At 47.9% G+C, this 9,449-nt stretch overlaps 2 pseudogenes; both read left to right on the top strand.

Annotated features, from left to right (window-relative positions):
* The first annotated feature begins 1,445 nt into the window (after positions 1 to 1,445).
* On the top strand, positions 1,446 to 6,468 carry LOC115317173 (annotated as a pseudogene).
* A 1,100-nt stretch (positions 6,469 to 7,568) lies between these two features.
* LOC115311248 lies at positions 7,569 to 9,014 on the top strand (annotated as a pseudogene).
* The last annotated feature ends 435 nt before the right edge of the window (positions 9,015 to 9,449 follow it).

Raw genomic sequence — 9,449 nt, 5'->3', positions numbered from 1 at the left:
TTAAATCAATGTGGGTGTGGTTGTCGCTTCTTTGCTTCTGAATTTACGCGGTGATGGGAAAACGATGGATCTATGAAATCTACAGGACCTCTTTAAATTTCGTTTAATTAATTTCTTAATTATTTTTTTTATCTGTATATTTTTGTTTTGTTTTGTTTGTTTTATTATAAAAGGATGGGTGCAAGGATTGTCATACATCGGCCAAATAATTGCGAGAATAAATATGCCTCTTACAAAATAAATAGCAGTAAACCATTTTGTCTTAAGCGCGTGAGCTATAAAAACAACAACAACATCCAAATCTCGGGGAATTCCTGAATTTTCACATCCGTTAAGTGGTACCGCGTGGTTTCTAGGCTTTGTCTTATCTCACCCCTCCCGCTCTCTCCACGATTATCAAATTTTGAAGGTTCGGCTTCCCGCAACCGGTCCAGACAAAGGAAGGTTCACCGCGAAGACATTAGGAGAATCAGCGGCGAGGGAATGGTTTTGATGACTTCCGTCCAATGGTGCCACGATAGCTTCAAAACTCACCTTGAGTATGTTGCACTTACAAGGAGCAGACAATAAGCTGGAGAATAGCGGTTGTGGATTCGACTTGGCAGTCTACATGGGAGGCGAAAAACTAAATAGGTACACTAGCTCCTAATATATACGGTTGATACGGTATTAATGGTTGATAGCAGACACATCTGCAAGAATTAATGAATAGATCTGGTGCCGCAGGAAAAAGGCTCGATCTAGAATTTGTAAGGGAGTACTGCATAAACGGATGGTCATCCGTTTATGCAGTACTCCTGAAGCATGTGGCTAACTTTGTCTTTCGCCTGGGATTCTTTGACTGGATGCAGAGTGCCGCTTCGGAGTCCCATCACTGCTCGAACAGTATATGACTAAACCTCAGCACAGGTCAGTGTCTCCGCTCGCACTTTCTCACTCACCAACGTTTTTTTCTTTTTTGGGGGGGTTTGCCGTGACACGGAGTCAGTCGCATTCATTTCGGGTACTACCGAGCACCAATACTTTTTGGTTTGCTGTGACACGGAGTGGGGCGATTTTCTTTCGGTTGCCACCGAGCACCAATATATGGTGTCAGAAGTGGGATCCCGCCGCCTCTGAAGCTTCGGGCGTCGCCTTGCGGTTGCGGACCGCACCGAGTCATGGATCGGGCAAGCGTCGCCACCGGACTCGCCCTCAGGCCGCCTGAACCCTTCCACATTAAGAACGCTTCAGAGTGGCCGGCGTGAACCGCCGAGTTCGACGATTTCTGTCACGCAACCGGACTGGTCGCACAGAACGAGGAAACCAAGGTGCGAACGCTTCTCTCCGTCATGGGTCGCCAGGCTAGGCAAATTTTCAACAGCTTCGGGTTATCTGACTCCGACGCCAGGAAATACGGCACCGTGAGAGCGAGGTTCGACGGTCACTTCACTCAAGTCAGGAACGTGGTATACGAGTCTGCACGATTTAACAGACGAGAGTAGGGGCCCGCCAAAATAGTTGACCAATACGTAACCGTGCTCTACAACATGGCGGACCGATGAGACTACGGAAACCTGTGTGACCGCCTGATTCGTGACCGCTTCGTTCTTGGGCTGCGAGACAAGTCGCTCTCGGTAGCTCTTCAGTTAGACGCTGCGCTCACTCTAACCTCCGCGCTTGCCAAGCATCGACAGAAAGAGTCAGTTCACAAGCAGCACCAGTTGTTGAGGGAGACTGAAGCGCAACCACCTGTCAAGACTGAAGACGCCGACTTGGACGCAATGGCGAAAGGCTCGTCATCTAACCCTCGCAGCGCTCCATCTTCAAATGCGAAGCGAGCCTCAAAAGCAGAACAACCAAGCTCCACGTGCGGTTATTGCGGAGGATTGAAGCCGAAAAGTGTGCTCGATGCAAGACCAAGGGTCATTATGCACGTGTCTGCAAGAAGATGCTTGCAGGAACCTAAGGCATATCCTCAGTGGAACAGAATCACACCGGCGGTTTTTCTCGGCGCCGTCGGGGAGTTCGGTAGACGTCCAGACGCCAAGTTCGCGACAATAACCGTGAACGACGTTTCACTGACTGCAAAGATTGACACCGGTGCAGAGGTCTCAGCGGTCCCACATACATTTTCGGGAATACCATCCTCTGGCCAGCGCTCAGCCGAAGACGTCCTTTTGGGGCCCAGTGGACATGCCCTGAAGATGTTGGGGAGGTTTGACGCTGTCATGAGATGGAAGGACAAGTCCACAAGGCAAGAGGTTTACGTCGTACAAGAACTTCGCAATTCCTTTCTTGGGCTGCCTGCCATACAGAACTTAGGACTCGTCAAGTTTCTCTGCAGCACCGAACGCATCGAGAAGCGCTTTGCTCGTCTCTTCAGCGCCCTTGGGACACTTCCAGGAGTACACCATCCGACTAGACCCAGCGGCGGTGCCTTATTCGCTGAGCGTTGAACGTCGCGTGCCCATCCCTCTGAAAGATGCTGTCATGCAAGAACTCAGAAAGATGGTGGATCTGGGCGTCATTCGCCCAGCTGAAGGTCCAACCGATCGGTGTGCTGGGATTGTTCCAGTCGTGAAGCCTTTCGAAGTAAGGATCTGCATTGCCTTCACTCACCTCAACACCTCCGTCTGACGAGAGCTCTATGTCCTTCCAACTGTGGAGGAAACGCTTGGCCAGCTGGGGGCGGCGTCAGTGTTTTCGAAGTGTAATGCTAATTCCGGGTTTAATCAAATCCGCCTCTCTCCCTCGTGCCAAGAGCTGACCGCATTCATCACCCCATTTGGCCATTTTTTCTTCACACGACTACCTCTTGAGATAACATCACCTCCGGGGTATTTGAAAAAAAAACGCATGTCAAAGATGTTGAGTGGACTGCCCGCAATCCTTATCCTCATGAATGATGTACTTGTTTTCGGCAAAGACCAAGCTGCGCATGATGCAAACCTGCACAAGACTCTCAAGCACCTATAGCAAACTGGAGTCACCCTCAACCAAGCCAAGTGTGTCTTCAGCAAATGAAGTTACCTTCCTTGGATGTATCATATTCCGCCACGGTGTTCGACCGGACCCACCAAAAGTTAAGGCAATCAGAGATATTCCGGCTCCAGAGAATCTTGCCGGCGTCCGTGGGATCCTTGAAATGGCGAACCATCTGGAAAGGTTTCTTCCGAACTTGGCACTAATTCCGGCGCCACTCAAGACCTGCTTCGAAAAACTTCGAAGTGGACCTGGGGTCCCCCACAAGCAGCCGCTCTGCAAGGTGTCAAGGATTTTCTGTCATCAGATTGTTGCATGGCTCACTACAATCCGTCGTATCTCACAATACTCTCGGCGGATGCGTGTTCATTCGGACTAAGAGCAGTTTTGCTTCAGGTACAGCCGGATGGGAGGGAAAGAGCTGTTGCCTTCGCATCACGGTCCCTTCCGTATTGAAAAACGCTCTGATGGGGCTTGAGGCTTTTTTTAAAGGGTGTGAAGGGGACTTCAGGAATTTCTGAGATGTTTGAAGGGGGCACCGATATTTCCTGGTGGGTTCGTTGGCCCCGTGAGAGGCTCTCCTGAAATGTCTGAAGTCCCCTTTACAGTGCCTTGAAATGTCTGAAAGCCTGTCAAGAACTTTTCTAGTGGGGTCGGAAAAACCTTCAGGCTTCATCAGAAGTCTGTTGGAACAACCTTAGGTGGAGAAAACACATTTCTCAGAATTAGAACATAGCCGCTTATTGTACGCTACGGGAAAACAAAAATAAGTATTTGGAGAATCTCGATCCTATGTGTGTGCGATCAGATTTTATTACTGCTCTTCTATCAAATACGAGTGGGCTCCTGGGCCCGTCTGTCACTGCCCGGGTGTTCGGTCGCCAAGGAGGTCACCGAGGGCGACCGCCCCGTGTGGAGAATTGACGAGCCGCGGGCCGAGGGGTATTGGCCGAGCAGTGTTTTGAGGCGAACGCAATCTTGCCCGCTCGAAGCGAAATCCGTCCAACCATGAATAAAAAAAAAAAAAAGAAAAAGTGAAAGCCGTTTACAACCCTGTAACACCGAATTAGAGCAGAGCTCTTGAGGAGGAGGAGGGAAGAGTACTGGGGGGGTGAAGTGACCTAGGGGGGTCACGTGACCTTGGGGGGTCACGTGACGATGCCGATGATGTCCTCAGTGACGTCACTGATGACATCATCAGTGACAATGACGATTCTGACTCCAATGACGTCATCAGCGATGATGACGATGACGATGCGAATGCCAGTGACGTCACTGATGACGTCATCTGTGATGATGACGATGACGATGCGGATGCCGGTGACGTCAACAGTGACGTCACTGATGACGTCATCAGTGATGATGACGATGACGATGCGGATGCCAGTGAGGTCATCAGTGACGTCACTGATGACGTCATCAGTGATGATGACGATGACGATGCGGATAACGGTGACGTCATCGGGGAGGTCACAGGACCCTGGAGGGTGGTCACGTGACCTCGGGGGGTGTCACGTGACTTCGGGGGGTCACGTGATCTCGGGGGGGGGGGGGGGCACGTGACCTCGGGGTTACGTGACTTTGGGTGTCACGTGACCTTGGGAGTCACGTGACCCTGGGGGACGGGTCACGTGACCTTGGGGTGACCTTGGGGGTCACGTGACCTTTGGGGTGACCTTGGTTACGCCGGCGCCGACGGCGACGCCGACACCGACGCCGCGCAAGCCGGGAACGGGCCCCTAAGAGCTGCGCTCTAAAAAACAAGCCGACAGCAGTGCGCGCTTTTTAGGAACAGGGATGCACGCGGGAGCGGCTCGTTCGCAGAACTGCCTCCTCGACGGGGGACGGTCCCCAAGAAGCAGAGCAATCCACACTGCGTTTCTCTCCGCCCGGCGATGGGGAGAGGGTGCAGGGCAGCCAGGCCAGCGGTCGGTGGAAGAGGGTGGTGTGTGCAAGCGGGGAAGGCCAGCCACCAGTATAGCCATTTTCGCTCGTGGGAGGTTCCGTTTAGCCCAAGAGCCGCCGCGGATTATCGGAGCGGACCAATTTCCTCCAGCAAGGTGAGCATGCATGGCTTTCAGGGCTCGCCCCTTGGTCAGTTTTGATCAGTGCAGTTTCTTCCTTGGTTCTGCAGGTGATCCCCAGTTCGGCGTTGGCCGCCTTCAGCACCGCTCGAGCGCCATCGTGCTCAGCGCATTCAAGGAGATGGTGGCCGGTGTCGACTTACTCGCTGCAAAGTCTGGCAGTCGGGGTCAGCGTCCCACCGCATGCTGTGCCTTCGCACCGGGATTATGCCACTGTGGGTCCTGAGACGGTGGATGACGGCCGCTGTCCGGACTTGTCCCTTGCGCTTCTTCGTCCGTTCGACTTCAGAAGCATCCAGCGAGCAAAAAATACGCCGAAGACGCCGGCGCGACGTCATCATGAACTAAACCGTGACTGTGCTCGGTATTTCTCAACGGCAGCGGGTGCTGCTTGCGAGGTCGTGGTTTTCGCTAAAGGTGCTTACTGATAGTGTATATCTGTCCGTAAGATTCACCTGCTCGGTTTTATTAGCTGAACTTCCATACATCAGGAATATAGCCAGCGGCATTGTGAGTACTTTGAAAGATCTTTTTTGTGATAAAGAAGTCAGTTTGCCCTGTTTGATGTGATCTCTTTTGTCTACAGCTACTTGCGCCGGGTTTGAACAAGCGTTTTTTATCACCTTTTTGAGTTACAATATGCATGTAAAACTAAATGTCTGCAATAAATGTTCAATAATGTTTTGAACTGCATTTTTGTCTATCGCTCACAGTCATTTTGGCGTCTAAAGGGTTGATGGGCTAAAGGGTCACTCGGGTTGAAGGGCTGTGGGGCTAATGGGTTTTTCTATGGGGTATCCCTGAAGGGTTTTTATGAAGGGTATATTTCAAGGGTTTTGAAGGCCTGTAAGGTCCCATAATGAGTGAGGAAGTGCCTGCGGAGAAACTGACCTGCGCTTAGGTTGAGTCATTCACTGTTGGGGCAGTGATGGGACTCCGAAGCAGCACTCTGCATCCAGTCAAAAAAGCCTAAGAGAAAGACAAAGTTAGACAAATGCTTCCGGAGTACTGCATAAACAAATGGCCATCAAAGTCAAGACTTCCTCTCGACGTGTCGCTCTTTTGGCAGAACAGAAGAAGCCTGTTCCACTGCCAAGACTTTCTGCTCAACAGAACCAGCCTCCTTATTCCTGGCTCCCTAAGAAAGGAGATGCTGAAACGACTCCACGAGGTGCATGAGGGAATTTGACGGTGCAGGCAGCGCGCGAAAAAAGCTGTCTGGTCGCCAGGCCTGTTGTCCGAGCTGAGAAATGCCGTCAATAACTGTGTTGTGTGAACGAAGGTACGACAACAAAACGCCGAGCCTCTCATGCCAACGGTGACGCCATCTCCGCAAAGGGAAATGGTTGGGCTGGGCTTGTTTTATCTACGAGGCAAGCAGTATTTGCACTGCGTTGACTACAGGTATCGCTTTCCCTAGATCGCCTATCTATTGTCAACGAAAGCTGAGGCTGTCGTCAACTGTCTGAAGAGCATATTCGCCCGCCACGGCACCGAAACTGGGATGCGTCACTTACACCCTGTTACTTCTCAGGTTGGTGTTTTTTCGACGTCTTACCGAGACAACAACGTCTGTGTCGTTGCGGTGTCGTGCCCTCGCGACGTGTACAAGCGTTTGATTCTTATCTGGCGTAATTTATCCCAATGTGCCGCTAAAATGTCATCTATCGCTGATTTTGTAGCTAACTCGCTTCTACTGTCCGGGGATATTGAAACTAATCCTGGCCCGGATACCCTTGTTTCTGAGGATATCTTCCCGCTTTCTCAGATTCTCGCCTCGTTGAACAGCCTTTCTGCAGGACAAGCAGCAATTTTAAATGAGATAAAATCATTACAAGAAAAACAAAAAAAACTGACAAAGTTCTTGGGGACTTGAGGGCACAAATGAACACTATTGACCGAGATGTCTCTGCCTGAAAAGTGATAAAAGATGAAGTCGCTTCAATGTACACAATGAATGCAAGAGCCAGTGCAGCCCTTGAACATGTAATGCAGAAGTGTGAAAACCTAGAAAACCAGCCTAGCCGTAAGGATCTTTTGTTTTTCAACCTTCCTGACGTTCGCGGTGAAACGTGGGCAAAATCTGAGGAAAGCATGATTGCCTTTTGCAAAGAAATGCTTGGCGTCACTATTCTCCCTCCTGCTATCGAGCGTGCTCACAGGCTCGGCTCTTTTCGTGAAAACCGAGCGTCTCCGAGGCCTCTCATTGTAAAATTCAACTCGTACAAATAAAAAGAGCTGATCTTGTCAAAGGCGTTTAAACTAAAGGGAACTAGTTTCCGGTTAAGCGGTGATTATTCAATCGATGTCCGTAATGCAAGAAAAGAGCTTGTCACGTTTGCAAAATCTAGATTACACGATTTTAAGCTTCGTCATGACAAGTTGATAATGGGGAACTTAAAGCACATTTACGATAAACAATCTAACTCAGTGAAAGCACTCCGTGCATAGCAATCGCACGGTCATCAACCGCGTTCCTCCTCCCCAAAAAGCTGCTCTCGCCCCGCTGCAAGTCTAAATTTTTTCGTTGCCAGCACTAGAATTGTTTACACAAAGCAAGACGACCTTCTTTCGGCAGTCCAGTCATGCTCAGCGGACGTTATCATTTTAACAGAAACTTGGCTCACAGATAATATCTCAAGCTCGGAACTAACCATACACCCCTCACATTTTATTTTTCTTAATGAGAGAGTAAGCCGTAAGGAAGGAAGTGTGCTTGTAGCAGTCAAAAAGACTGCTACAAGCTTGTTCTGATACTGTTCCAACCTTTGAAGCCGTTTGGGTTAGAATACAAATGCTTACCATGGTTTATTATTGTCGTTGCTTTTTGTAAGCCCCCAAGTGTTCTGGATTTTGCTCCGCTACTTCATGATTTTCTGGAGTCTCTTGTTCTTTTATACCCAAATGATGTACTCGTTATATCTGGTGATTTCAACTACCCTGAAATTAAATGCTCCTTTCTGTCTGATAAAATACCATTTTTATCGTGGCGAAACCTTCCAAAACAGTCTCGGGATTTTGTTGAAGTTATATACTCTTTTGCACTTTCTCAAATTGTTAATAAACTCAGTCGCGGTGAAGCCATGCTTGGCCTTTTTTATATCAAAACCCGATCTAGTTGCAAATGCTGTGTATATGGAACCATTAAGTGATCACATATCTATTAATGTTGAACTTTTTATTCCATCATGTGAGCAACCTCTTCGGGCAAAAACAATTTCCAGTTACTCAAGGGCAAACCTCGACGCTATTAACCAACACTTTACGCTACTTTCAGCTTGGTTTTTAGAGGAATTTGACTCTAGGTCTCTGAATGAAAACTGGATTTTGTTTAAGTGGGAATTGCTTGAGTTGTGTGACAAATTTATTCCGAAACTAACCATTTACACGTCGTTTTCCAACCCGTGGTTTTCAACACGTTTGAAGAGGTTGCTAAATAAAAAGAATAGACTTTTTCGCACCGCAAAGGCGTCTCAGACTGCTATTTCATGGTTCAAAGACAAGGAGTGTTATTTAACTTGCAAATATTAAATAAAAAATGCAAAAGATAGGTTTTTTTACTTTGATCTTTGTAATATACTGAAAACAAACCCCAAAAAGTTTTGGCTCGCTGTGAATCTAAAGCAGGTAAAGGACTCGGTCAGTTTGAGCGACGCCTCTGGAAAAAGTTTATCGACAGCCGAGACTTGCGAGCTATTTTGTACTTTCTTTTGTGAAGTGTTCACTGATGAACTTTTGCCATTACCCTCTTACTGCCCAGAATATCTTATAACAACCGAAATGGATCAGATCATTGTAACAAATGACAGAATTTCAAAATTATTATCAAATTTATCATCTAACTCGGCTCCCGGTCCTGACCTTATAACTACAAAGCTGCTGAAGATTACAAGTGACATATCTAGTGTACTTTTATCCCGCATATTTCAAAAATCCCTTGACTCTAGTTTTGTTTCGGCTGACTAGAAATCTGCAATGGTTGTCCCAATTTATAAAGATGGCGCGAAAGATCTCCCTACCAATTTGTAGGTAAATTGATAGAACATGTCGTTTATTCTAATGTAATAAATTATTTATGTGTAAATAATATGCTCTTCTCAAACCAGCACGGTTTCCGGCGGACGTACTCCGGTGAATCTCAACTTTTTGAATTTTTAACGGACATCCACGATAACCTACATAAAAAAACATGAAACTCATGCAATTTTCATTGATTTTAAAAAAGCGTTCGATAAAGTCCCACATTGCCGTCTTATCCAAAAATTAAAAGCACTTAAAGTAGAAACGACCGTAATAAACTGGATTGAAAACTTCGTTTCAAACAGAACACATAACTTTGTTAAAGACATCAATTGTTCGTCACAAAAACAGGGAACCGTGCTGGGTCCATTGTTGTTCCTA

The sequence above is a fragment of the Ixodes scapularis genome, unplaced genomic scaffold, assembly GCF_016920785.2.
Source record: "Ixodes scapularis isolate PalLabHiFi unplaced genomic scaffold, ASM1692078v2 ptg001212l_1___fragment_1__unscaffolded, whole genome shotgun sequence".
Classification (NCBI taxonomy): domain Eukaryota; kingdom Metazoa; phylum Arthropoda; class Arachnida; order Ixodida; family Ixodidae; genus Ixodes; species Ixodes scapularis.
Note: the sequence above shows the minus strand (reverse complement) of the source record. Positions and strands in the feature narration are given on the sequence as shown.